The sequence below is a fragment of the Hetaerina americana genome, unplaced genomic scaffold (genome assembly GCF_022747635.1).
Source record: "Hetaerina americana unplaced genomic scaffold, ioHetAmer1.1.p SCAF_1, whole genome shotgun sequence".
Taxonomy (NCBI): Eukaryota; Metazoa; Arthropoda; class Insecta; order Odonata; family Calopterygidae; genus Hetaerina; species Hetaerina americana.
The window spans coordinates 121,217,492-121,230,881 of record NW_027286069.1 but is presented as its reverse complement, the minus strand read 5'-3'; the positions used below and the strand labels follow the sequence as shown (position 1 = coordinate 121,230,881).

The window sequence follows — 13,390 nt, the reverse complement described above, 5'->3', positions numbered from 1 at the left end:
TATCAGAGACAAAGGAGGGAGGAAAGGAGAGAGAAAAAGGAGGGAGGAAAGGAGGGAGGAAAGGAGGGAGGAAAGGAGAGAGGAAAGGAGAGAGAAAAAGGAGGGAGGAAAGGAGGGAGGAAAGGAGGGAGGAAAGGAGAGAGGAAAGGAGAGAGAAAAAGGAGGGAGAAAAAGGAGGGAGGAAAGGAGGGAGGAAAGGAGAGAGAAAAAGGAGGTAGGAAATTAGAAATTTTATGCGTTTTGAAGAGGATGGACGCCGAGAAAAACTGAAGAATAAAGTATCTTAGATTAAAGGTTTCCATTCCGATCTCGAACATTTAGGATGCCCGAATTTCAGGTTGGGTCTTCATTGAGTGACCGTCACCTGTTAACGCTCTAATAATAACAGACGACCTTAACTTATGACACTCACTGTTGCTAAATGACACAGTTTTAGGAAAAGTTAAAATAGCACGCATGAACCAGAACTCTCCGAAGAATTTCTTGCTTGTTTAAAAAATCTAAATGAATATGGTTCCCCATATTTTCCAATGGCACAAAAACAGACAAAACACTGAGTTACCAAGTTGAAAAAATTATGATTATGCTACCCACCATTGGTTTCCATGTCAAAAAAGGAGAACTTTTGAATTTATGGTTTCCTGGAGCACGAGGGGATTCTTTCTGGACAAAGCACGACCGGGCAGATACAGTAAGAAGATACATAATTAAAAGACGAGCGCTGTATTTTTCATCTTAGAACTTGAAATCCCCCAGTTCCTTCTAGAGTTTCAGAGATATTCTAAGAACTTATTTTCAAGTAGAGTACAAAGTCGTCCATAGAAATTAGAACGTGCGTGTTGCAGCAATTTAGAGTGACGTGAATGAATATTCGCATAAAAAAGCAGGAATTCCCGCCTTCAGAAAAGATTTCTTGGTGCATCTGTGTTGAGTATATTGTTATAATAAAATGTATATCTTAATAATTAAAATTTATATTTTCTCAATATTTCATAATCTTTTTACACTTATTCTTGCGTTTCTCGTTCGGAGTAATCCTGAAACCCGAGTTCTTTAGGGGAAAAACCTTCACCAATTTTCGTCGCCCAGCCGTCCTTGCAGACTCCCTTGAACTCCGTCATTCGCACATCGTTCCAAACAAGATGTTCCTTTCCTGAGAATTCTCAAATTCTATTTCTAATATCTAATTTTCCTCGTTATAATAGAGCTTCTTCGACTTCATTCACCCATGAATTTCTCGCCTGCCTATTCACCTTTCTACCCCTACTCATCAAACCATTTACTCCTCGGTCACATATCTGATCCCTGATTCATTCTCCAAACGCTATCAAGCCAAAGCAGTGAACACGTTTCATACTTTCGTCCATTAGCGGTGCACAGCGTGTTCACATGCTTTCATAACCTTAATCGCTCCCACATCTTTTTTTCCCGTTTTTTTTCAGAATCAATTCTTAAGTAATCTCCGCCCACAATATTCGACATTGATGCCTATCCTGTTAGGTACAAGTTTCACTTCATTAAGTTAGTTTATGTGGGATGAACACTCTTACACTTTTTCCAGTCTTGGACAAACATGCATGTTTAATATTCCGAACACGGCCAAAAATATTTCCCTCGGCATTCTAACGCTCTTTAAACCCATCGTGTATTCTGCCACCTTTCGCGGACATTTTCCTGAGCAACCACTACCGTCCGCTGCCAAGAAGCTGCAATATATCATCCATGCAATCATTTTTCTCATTTCCCGAATGAATGTGACATGAAACTCATTTCACCTTAATTGCATCCTGCTACCTTACCGAAAGAATTAAATTGAAGTACAATTAATGCAAGGCCAAATTAATCGTGGCTCGTAATATGACTGGATTTAAATACTGCTTAATGAATAGAAACGGCGAGGTAGTTGATATAGTATATCAATATGCATGGCAGAATACTTGCAAAAGTTGGTCGGAAAGATTTTTAAACACCTTCAAAGATAAAATTGATATTTTTTCTTGTTTTTAATGAATCATAAATAAAAACGCGACGTTTAATACAATAATGAGATTCGAATAGTATTTGAGTGATACACCAGTTGCTAATTTCACTAATACTCAAAGTCTTCGGATAGAAAATCAATAAATATATCTATGAGCATAATTTTCATAATTGCAACGCTTCGAAAAATTATCAAAGTGGCTCCTGAAAATATTAATAACATCATATTTTTTGGCACGTAACCTCACACACACACTTCGGTTTTTACGGAACATTCCGACACAAGTAAGCGATTAAGGAAAAGATTTTTCCCAAATCCTCCGGGAGTATCGGAACACCGAGCTTTTTACGCGGTGGATAGCTACCCTTCCGAAGATAAGTTTGTGACGCCGAAGACCGTATTTATTACACGAATCAAATTGCCTTGCGGACCTCGAATGTTGAAGGGGTTTATTTCGACCCCCCCTCCTCTCTTTGAGACACCCCATTTGCTCCCTCCCTCAGTTGGGCGCATGGAACTTCGGTTCCGAAGCGCAGTCCTCCCGAAAGGGATGGTAAGCCGTGAGTTGTCCCGAGAAGGCACGCTCGTTCCGTTGCCATGCCACACCTCCCGTCCAGGGAGCAGGGGTCGTTTCCCTAACGTGGGAAAATACCTTGCATTTCGCCGGCTCTCCAAAGCAATGCTCCTCGGTCGACCCTCCCTCGTCAAAGTCCTCGGAGTCGACCCTCCCGGCGACACACTCCTCCACCCCGTGAATGGGAACGGTCCGAAAGCTCCCGTCATTAAAAAGGAGGAAGGTGGCAAACACGCAGCGTCGCCGGCCGGCACAGAGCGACCAGTCCATAGTGTGAATTCCCATCGATGATTTTTCACGACTTTCCCTACGAGAATGAGATTATTTTTTTGGGATGTTTTCCTTGAAATCTGTCAAGGTAATTTAAATGCTTCAACTCCCATTCCTCCACGAGACACCGATATCACTGAAATCGGTCGAACTGCAAATACGGTTTTTGCGAGATGCCCTGCGCCAAATGTAAACTCATAACGAAAAGGGAATACTAGATTTTCATATAACATTCCCGATTTGAACATCAAAAACCTTGGCTCCACTATAAAATTGGCTCTTTCTTTCACTTTTTCCCGGATTTCGAATAGCCTGAGTAATTTTCGATTTTTTCCCCGATGCCCCCGGCCCGGCCTCGATTTATGGAGCCAAAAAAAGTAACGGTTAAAATAAGTAAGAGTGGTTCGAAGATGGATTCCACCTTCACTTCGACAATGACGTATTTGAGGGTCACGTAAGTAAAATACTCATGTGAGAATGAAGGTCTAAAATTTGAGATGTGAGCGACTGGAGAGCCGCTCTAACACCTTCGCATTTAAGCAATTAATGCCTTCGTGAGTAGCTTTAGAACAAGAATAGCTATCAAGAAGTTGAGCGAAAGGGATTTAGTTCTAAATATAATCGACCATTTATGCTGTCAACCAGCTACACTACTTCACTATAGTGTTTTTCTTTCATTTTTTACGCGCTGAAGCGGTAGGTTTAAAGAGATGACTTGAAAGACCTGAATGATGGCATAGGTTGCTAAGTCAAGATTCATAAAGCATCTTTTCATTGGGGCTGAACAAAACTACCCTTCGAGTAAGATCACCAAGCGGTGGAAGAGCACGGATGCTGGATTTCTATGCTTGCGAGCACCCCGCCTCCCAAAATTCGACGTCAACGGAGGGCGAATGGCTCTCGACGCGGGCGGCGCAGGGGACAGCCCAATCGGTCGCAAGGCGACTCGCCCAGGGAAGTGAACCTTGTTTCGCGGGAGGGAATCGAGGCTTTTTAAACGATCCGATCTCCTCGTCGGCGCCAAAGAAGAGAGAGAGCGTCGGTCGGTGCTCGCGGTCGTTGCTAGGCGATGGCCCCGCCATATAAATTCGCGTGCGAAAAAACAGCATCATCAACAAAGGCGGTGTCGACGTCGTTGGCTTCCAAAATAAGCGCGCAGGCACAAGTACTCAAGCGGGCGAGCACAAATACAGACGCACACACGCTCTCCCACCCTCGACGCCCAAAAACCACCGCACTTATCTCTCCCCTGAGCCATCCCCGCCCTAATCTCCCCCCCCCTTACAATGCGATGCTCACTCTTTCCCCCCGTGGGCCCTGGGTGTGGTCCACGCGGACGGAATCCCCCTCCACCGACCCTCTCCTAGCCCCCCTCCGCACAGATGCTCCCTCGGAATGAGCACGTGCCCACCAGCCACGCACGCCAACCGCCACTCCTGGCGGCGCACCGAGCACTTTCATCGTCGGTGAAAACCATTCTTCCCTCGTTCAGGGGCGGCTGGGGAGAAGGGCCGCCGCACTTAGGGAGGAAAACGGCGACCACCGGTTCCTCACGCCCCCACGTATGAGTGCAGCACGTGTGTACGTATGCATTTACATGTGGGTATACACGTATGTATATATGTATATATATATATATATACATATGTATGTGTATGTGTGTGTGTATATATATATATATATATATAACATTTGTTGTAAATTAAAAAAAATAAGAAAGATAGAGATTTAACAAAAAGAAAAACAAGTCCCCTCAATATTTCGACCAACTTCATCAGAATATGAGGAGTTATTGGAAGTGTTTATGGTATTAGTCACTGAATTATTTATATAACCATAAAACCATAAACACAGTAATCAACCCGAAGGTCGTTTTGGTAGGTGATGGTAGAGTTCACACAGCAATAAGCCGTTAGTAATTACCATGGGTGTTACAAAGCATAGCCCATTTGCGACATGTCCAAAAACCGTTCCCATTAGTTCTTGAACAACCCAGAGTATGCCATTTTCTCAGTTGTCTTTAACGTTTCTCGTTCTAATTTTTCATGACTGTCCATTGGAATAGCAATATTCTTTTACATTTATATGTATATGAAAGCATATAAATGTATAGAACTATGCATGAACCATAAACACAGTAATCAACCCGAAGGTCGGTTTGGTGGGTGACGGTAGATTTCACCCAGTACTAAGCCCTATACGGCGTGTGTAATTCACACATTAGCAGGGTAATAAAGGGGGGTTAGTTCCTTTCCTCGTGCCGGTTATGGTTTCACAGATTATTTATACATATTTATTTAAATACATTTGTGTGAGTTTATTTATACGCACATATTAATATATAAAAATAAATAGAAATGGAAAATTTCAAGTAGCTGTTTGTGTTCTATCCCGCTCCCGAGGCCGCAAAAGTGGGGAGAGCGTGGGGGACGCGATCCGGATCCAAAGGGGAGTGCGGGGAGGGTGTGGATGAAAGGCCAACCTGACCAAAGGTGTGCGGATTTCCAAGGCACAAAGAGAAAAAAACGCGTCGCAGAATCATTGTAAACACGCAACGATCTGCGCCTATCTCTTCGGCAAATAACATCAGCTCTCGGGTTTTTTTTCGGGAAATACACCCATTTCAATCAGCGCAGAATAAAATGCGAGCAAACATAAGACAATCAATAAAAGTGCGATATTTGGGCTTTTCGCCGAAAATAGCAACGGAAAGCGACGCGGACGACGCGTAACCGTTTTCGGGGAAATGCACGAACGGATGACGAGAAATAATGAATCAACGCCCCTTAAAGGTCTCTGCGACGGTCGGTTTTTTATTCCCGACGACGGATTTGCGGTCGTGACGATCCTGCCAAAGAGATATAAATGCACCGTCGTCATGTGCGGCGAAGTCAAAGCACTGGATTTTATGCACAGTTTTTGGCATTGAGTGCCCAAGGGGGGTACACCCCTTGAAGACTCAATATTTCTATTCCTATTCCCGATACTCGAATTTAGCAAAGTGACATTGGACTAAGGAGTAATACCGAGGGAGAAACGCAAATGCTGACCACCGAAATCACTCCCCACACCCCCCGCACGCACGCATGTGCTAGAGACTCTCTATAAAAAATAAAACTTAAAAATAAAACAATATTTATTCGCGGTGAAATTTCATGATCACGAGGGGTCTTCAAAAAAAATGTCAAACTTTCATAAAAATAAATGTATCAAGTGGCTTTTGACACACTTTTTTTGGAATGGATTAACCGATGAAAACGTTGAAGGCGCTGCGTGTCGATCGAAACTCGGCGGCGGGTGTTGCGAGGGGGTGGGACCGTCACCCTCCCCCGATCAAGTCTCCCCGCAAAATCGCTGATGCGGAGTGGCGACGGGACGGGGAGTTCTCTTGGGGACCACCGCGAGAAGAATAATAATAAAAAGGAGCAATTGGCCCGCTGCATTGTGGAACAAGCCGCGTGGGCTCGAATGATAAGAGAGAGAAAGGAAAGAGGGGGAGGGAGGGGTTCGATTCGGAGGGAGGGAAATGTGGAGCGAAAGGAATGCGGGGAGGGACGTTCGGTGAATTGAGGTTTAAGGAGAATGCGATCAAACTATTTCGCTTTCGATTTCCCAGACGAGACGGGTCCACGGGGGGAGCGGAGACTCAGTCACCAGGGCACTGCCACTGCAAATTCCGAGGTTAGAATTGTTGGCGTCATACTCAAAGAGGACCGAGGTTTGGAAAATAAAAGACGACAGAGAGAGACTGTTCACCGCACTCGGATCACTAAAAATATTGTCATTCTTGGGCACCAGGTGGAGACCACTCGAATTGCGGTAAACCGCCCATCGAATGATGGGACGCTCCGCCCTGACTCCCACCCCCCGATCGCGGTCACCCCTCAAGACGCGACCGATGTCGGGTTGTCTCCCCCGCTCTCGCGCCCTCCCCGGCTTCTCATCCACCGCCGACGCCGCTTCCGAGTCCACGGGGGTGCACCCGAGGGGGTCCCCGGAAGGCAAAAGCACTTCGGAGGCGAGGGGATGTTGGAAGGGTTTGGAGGTTAGCCTCCGATTTGAATGAAAGGGGAGGGGCACGATCCTCGACGCGGGGCGCCAATGGAGGAGGGAAACAGCCGAGGGGATGCCAAGGCAAAAGCGATCGGCACATTCACCAAGGGAGACACCCACAGTTGGCAGGTTGGTGCAAAAGGTACCCAACGCTCACACTGCCACCACCACGGTAGGCTTTAATTAAAAAATCAATACAAGAAAGAGGGAGTATATGTGGCGGAGTACTCAAAGAAAAAAAAGCAATAAAAGGCGATCTAAGAAGAACGAGAAATCCTCACGCCCATCCCCACCAACTTCCGATCGGGGAAGAAGACTCCTTCTTTCCATTTTTGTCAAAGGTTTTTCCCTCGGGAGGGGGGGAGGTAGACACGGGGGGTGGGCAGGGGGGGGGGATACCTTCAATTGTCCAAACTGTAAAACGACACACGACAGCAAATTTCTCTCCGACTTGTCTTAGAAGGAGAGAGAGAGAAGAAAACAGCGGGCGGATGCAGGGATTTGAAATTGCGAACACACGTGGAATGAAATGTGGCGAAGGGAACATACCTGTGCTCACGGGATCGCTGCGGGTTCCCCGACCGCAGTCGCCGTCAAAAGTGTCGGCGGTCGGCGACGAATACAGCCGACGACGAGAGAGAGAGAGACACACACACAAATGGGAAGGGCCGGGAGGACACGCGAAAGAGGAGTGAGGGAGAAAGAAGGGAAGAAAGGGAGGAAGAGGAGGAGGGGAGGAGGAGGTGGTGAGGGGAGGGGAGGGGGGAAGACACGAGGGTTTGGAGAGGAAGAGAGTCGTGGGACGGTGACCGTTTTTATTCGTCCCCTGTCTTCCTTTTGCCGAGCGCGCGCGTGTGGAGAGAGAGAGAGAGAAGAGAGAGAGAAGAGAGAGAGAGGGAGGGAGAGAAAGATATGCAGAAGTTCGTGGTGGAGAGAGAGAGGGTATCGGAGAGGGGAGGAGGAGAGCGAGACGGTGGTGCGGCGAAGAGGGAGAGGGATGAAGAGGGGGGAGGCTCGGATGGGAACGAGAGGTGCGGGAGAGTCCGGAGCGGCGGCGTCGGATGGGCGAGAGAGTGCCGGTGCGGCGGATCCGAGCGCGGGAGGGAAAAGACAGAAGAGGGACTAAAGGGAGAGCGGCTCGTGAGGCTCGTCTTATTCGGCCGCGGCGGCAGCAGCAGCGGGTGTGTGTGTACGGTAGGGAGGGAGGGCGAGTGGAGGGGAGGGCGTATGGGGGCGGGGGCGAATGGGGGGTGGGGGCGAGAGGGAGTGGGGCAAGTGCGGAGTAGGCGGCGGCACGTGGGGATGACGAAGAAGAGAGAGAGAGAGCGAAGGAAGAGAGAGAGAGCGAGGGAAGAGAGAGAGACGGAGAGAGAGAGGAAGAGCGTCCAAGGCGGCGTGTAGCGGCGAGCGAACTGATAGCTGCCGCGCGGGAGTGGCAGAGGGAGCGAGGGAGGGAGGGAGAGGGAGGGAGGGTGGGGGCGGGACGGGGAAGGGGTGGAGGGGAGCGCAGCGTAAAGAGAGAGAGAGAGAGAGAAGAGGGGTGGGCGTCTACCGGGTCTGTGGAGGGGTTGAGAGGTCGGTTTGTAGCGGTGGGATTATTTTTTGGGAACGGGGAGTGGGAAAGGGAGAGAAGACGATAAAAAGGGAGGTTGGTGGAGAATGAAGCAGGGTGTGCTGGGAGATACGGTGGGGGGGAGGAACGACGTGAAAAGGGTGAAAAGTCGGACGGAGAACACGGGAGGGGGCGTATATTATATATACATACATACATATATATATGTGTGTGTGTGTGTGTATGTGTGTGTATTGTATGAACATCATTCGTATATAGTAGGCATAAAGGCGCCGAGGAAGGGCGGAGATTGCGCGGGGTGAGAGGAGATTGGAGAGGAGAGTGGAGAGAAATAAAGTGCGGAAGGGTTGCGAAGGACGTGCGAATAAAGGTGGATGAGGGTTGGAGTGATAAGGGAGGGGGGGAGGAGGAAGAGAAAGGATTCTGGGAAGAGTGGGGGGTGAAGGATGTGGGAGAGCTCTACAAGGGCGTGGGAAGAGGATTGGTGTTGTTTCGGGGGAGGGTGCGCAGGCGGGTGCAGGCGGAGGTGTTGGGAAGAGGGACGTATAGGGTGAGACGAGATGGAAATTCATTATCAAGATGGAGATTGATATCTCTTACTAATTTCGGGGGCTAGATGCAGGCGAAAGAGCCCCTTTGCCACCTTTCGGGGAAATGACGAGTGGCAGGAGCGTGTTGTGACATCAGAGGAGGAGAGAGAGACGTTGGAGGCAAAAACAAAAAGAAAAGGGAATGGAGCGAGTCTCGCCTTCCTCGGGGGAAAGCGATCGAATGAGTGGAATGCAATAGTATTGCTGTAAATTCCACGGCAGTGTAAATCGCGCAGTCGCACGCCAGCGTGTCTACATTATTAAACATACGATTGGAATCGTGGCGAGTAAAATATCGTCTGATCGACTGGGATTTTATCCTTGATCAACAGATTCTAGGTCGGCCATGCAACCAGTTTCGCCACCAATCCATATCCTTCCCAAGCAAATTCTCAAGTGGATTTATACGAACTGAGTGTTCCTGTTTGTGATGCGTGGCGCGTTGCGGAGGCGGGGTGGGCCGGGAATGTTGGCTCGAAGGGCAGCGACTTGGAACCGGGGAAGGGGCCTGACTTGGGAGTCCTTGCAATGGTTTCATTCCCAAGTAATTTTACTCACCGAGCATCCAACGCTGACATACGGACATCATAATCTTTTTTAAAACTGAATGGTCAATTAATGTCATCATCCAATAATAAAATATAGTGACCAACGGTGGGTTCCACTTGAAATATTTATATCGACTTTCAGACCTGTGGTTTCTGCCGGTCAACGCGATCATCCCAAAGGAAAAAGCCTCAATTAACAATTATTGCAGTCTCTCAATGTCAACAACAACAAAATAACAAAAACATAATAATGTTACCTCCCCCTTTGAAAAATTTTATCAGACCGGTATTCCAACGTGGACACCATTTGTGTTTGGACGAAAACGGCGCCTCACTCGTAAACTTTCGAGGGATACTTGATGCTCTTAACAAGTTAATAAATCTCCAAACTTAACATCTGTTCACCGACTCAGAGACCTTATTTTGAATGTCGGTTGAACAAAATGAAAAAATTAACATATGCCATAGATATTATTTTCATCTACATCTATAAATACCGCTATAGAATATCCCGCGAGTTGTCGCAAGGGCGTGTGGCAGGGGGTGGTAAGTTACCTGCCATTTTACACATAATCCCTGAACTTCCTCATGCACCTGGCACCCCGCGATCCACCAAAAGCCGCGTGGAAAGGAGGCGATCGAACACCAATCACGTGACATGCCTGCGCACATATATTGCGAAGAATACATGGTCAGCAACTATTCAGACACAAAGAGGACAAGAAAATACATAAAGAGATGGCAGGCACACATGCAATCCAGACACTTATTACCGGTTAGTATTCTACGCATTGCCGTCGGACGATTCACAAATACAAGAGACTTAGTCTACATTCATTCAACTACACCCCACCTGGCTGGTACCCCCATTCGAGGACACCCCGCTTGGCACAAGGGCGCAAACGGTGGGGAGCGTTATGACGCCAGACTAAGAGAGTATTTTGTGGGAATTTAATCTTGAATATCACTATTTTTTTACAGCGCGTACCTATTAATTTCTTAGGTACACCCCCTTTAATTGTTGTCGCGACTGGTGCGCGGGAAAAACAAATACTTGAATCTATCAGCTTGACATTATAAGTCTCTAATTTGGTGACAATTGTCCACCCTTCCCATGTAACTAGGGGGCCTAATTATATCTCAAATGTCGGATCTGAAACTACGCGCATCTTTGTAATCTTATCTTAACTCCATATCTTATATCTTTGTGATCAGTTTAATCTAGCCCTGAGTCTTCTCATTCCTAAAGGTTCCCTCGTCAGATTCCGTATTAAGTGTTTGACGCTTTGTGTCTTTTATTAGGAATTTTATTCATTTCCACCTTTCCATCACTGCTCCATTTCCCGCGCGGGATTTTCCGCGTGGAGCAGCCACAGCTCCCCGACTCCGGCTCCACGGCGTCGATTCCAACCAATTGCGAGCCGTCTTAAGGAAGGCGGTCGTGGGATGGTAAAAAGAAAGACAGATCGAGATGGTGGGAATTTTCGTGCGCGTCCTTTGACTCATAAGAACTCGGAGCCATCGTGCGCACGGGGGGCGCCGAGGAAAGAGAAAGATCGGGGGATTGGGGGAAGGAGTATTTGGGAAGATCCGCAAAGTCCCGGGAAGGGAGCGAGGGTGCGATGCCACGAGCGATGGATTGAGCGGGAAGAGATCGAAGGGGGAGGGGAGGCGCACTCAGTCAGGGGGAGGTAGGAGGACTTCATTGGGTCGAAATTGAGACCACCGGGTCTACCCTCACACTTGAGGAGGGCGGGAGATGGATGGGGGCAGGTATGGGGGGTGGGGGAAGGACGCGAGGGGTTTATAGGATTGGATGGGGGGGCAAGGGAGAGAAAGTCCACGGGGGGGATAGGGGGGAACCCCGATCGTTGAGGAGGGAGCACGTGGCCCGACGAAGGCTGGATTATTCTGAAGGGACAGGGGATGAGTAGAGACTTAAAGAAGGGGTTTTTAAGAGACCAAGAAGAGGATCCTTGTCATATGGGGGTGCTAAGGAGCCGGGGGGCTGGAGGGTCAGGGTTGAAGGAGAAAGAAGAGAATAGGACGGGGTCGGGAAACCAGGGGGGGGGGTGCACTTACGACCTTTTCCCCCTTCCTTTCAGACTCTCTCCGTCTTCTGTTGATTCCGACTCCCTGGTCCAGCGAAACATCCCTCGCCCTGTTTCCATCCCTCAAGAAAATGCCGCATCGTGAAAATTAATGGATTCTACGACTAACACCTCTTTCATTAAACATGAGTTTTAATTGAACGAGACATGACATCATGTCGGTGGTCCCTGAGAAAAACAGCGCTCAAATGCAAAGTATGGGCACTTGAGTGGCGTCCGTTGACCTCGCCGTGCCCCCGCTGCTGCTGCTGCTGCGAGAAAGGGAGGGAGGTCCTATTGAATTGGGGGTTGCGATCGTGAAGGCGGCGGAAGATATGCATCACACCTACGCACTCACACACTACATAAATTCCTCCATTCTAATGGTTCTTCTATTATGCATTCGGTTGATAAATACATGTCAAAAAGAAAATGCGTGGAGGTATCCAAAGGAGAGAGAACTAAAACGTTCTCATGGAATTGTGGTCGAATGAAACTGCAGCGGTGGAGCAGGACCGCGGAGATACATTCGTCTTCTTCTAAACACTGGTCATTGTTTTGTTTTGAATACTCCTTATTTGAAATGCAATGAATTGACTGATCATTTCCTTTGTTATCCTAGTGACCGACGCGTTTGGTACTTAGAGCGGTATTCATAACTGAGTCGCATACTGATTGAATTACGAATCCCAAAAAATAACAATATTTTCGCCATCCCACGAAACAGATTCGGAATTTAACCGAAAGACTTTGCATGAATCATGAGGTGAACGCTCCGAAGGTCCCTATGGTTACCTCGCTTTCCTTTAGTGTTTTATTTTTTAAACTTTCATTCCAATGTAGAGCAAAATTGCAAATCCCTCGAATGAAGTAATTTTTTCTCAAACCTTAACACAAACATTCCTCAAAAAAAATCACGTCCCAAAACTATTCAGCAAAGAGAATGAACTAGAATTTTTATCCTGCTTAAAACTTCAAGCAACCATGTTCAAAGAGATGAGAGTATAAGAAACACGAGAACTTTTAATTCTGGGAGCTTATAGTAGGAACATTCGCCATGTTCAAACTACCGAGTCAAAAAACCCCCTTCGAAGGGGGAAAACTTCCGGTTCATATGAACGGCGAGGTGTGCTCAACGAATAATCGCGAATTCTAAAAGGTTAAGAGTCAAGAAAATAATACTCCCTCACGATGAAAAAAATGAACATAATGACGCTAGCTATAAAACTGTGGAAATGAGCGCAGATGAGATGAGCAGCGGGTCGCTCGCCTCTGTGGACCACAATTTCGTCGCTCCAGACATGTATTGAGCGAGCATGACGTGGTGTATCTGAATCTCATACGGTCTACCGTCACGGAGAGAGTCGGGGCTTTAGAATTAGAAACCAAGTTTGCATGGGGAGAGGGAGGAGAGGAGGGCAGTTCTTTGAAAATCGTTGCAAAAGGTGGTGAAAAAAAATGGAGGGGCAGAAGAGAGAGAGTTGCCTCGCTTGCCTGGAGCTGACTCAAATGAGAGGGAATCTTTTCAAGAAGAACTATCGAGGAGGGTTCTCCACCGTCGATCCACTCCCGAGCCAACCCTCCACCCTTGTATGAAAGCCAACCCCTCCACACTGACGTTCGTTATTCCCTCCTCTCCATAATCCACCCCCACAACACACCCTCCACCCTCCCTCCCGCTTCTACTCATATATCTCCACCTGCCGCACCT

General features: G+C 47.6%; 1 protein-coding gene across 1 annotated transcript in view; it reads right to left on the bottom strand.

The window, feature by feature from the left end:
- Positions 1–7,648, bottom strand: part of LOC139687101 (GTP-binding protein drn-1) — a 438,774-nt gene extending 431,126 nt beyond the window's left edge. The window contains exon 1 of the mRNA XM_071584224.1: positions 7,428–7,648. The gene's annotated coding sequence lies outside the window, so the exon portion shown is untranslated. The remainder of the gene's footprint in view (positions 1–7,427) is intronic.
- Between the last annotated feature and the right edge of the window lie 5,742 nt (positions 7,649–13,390).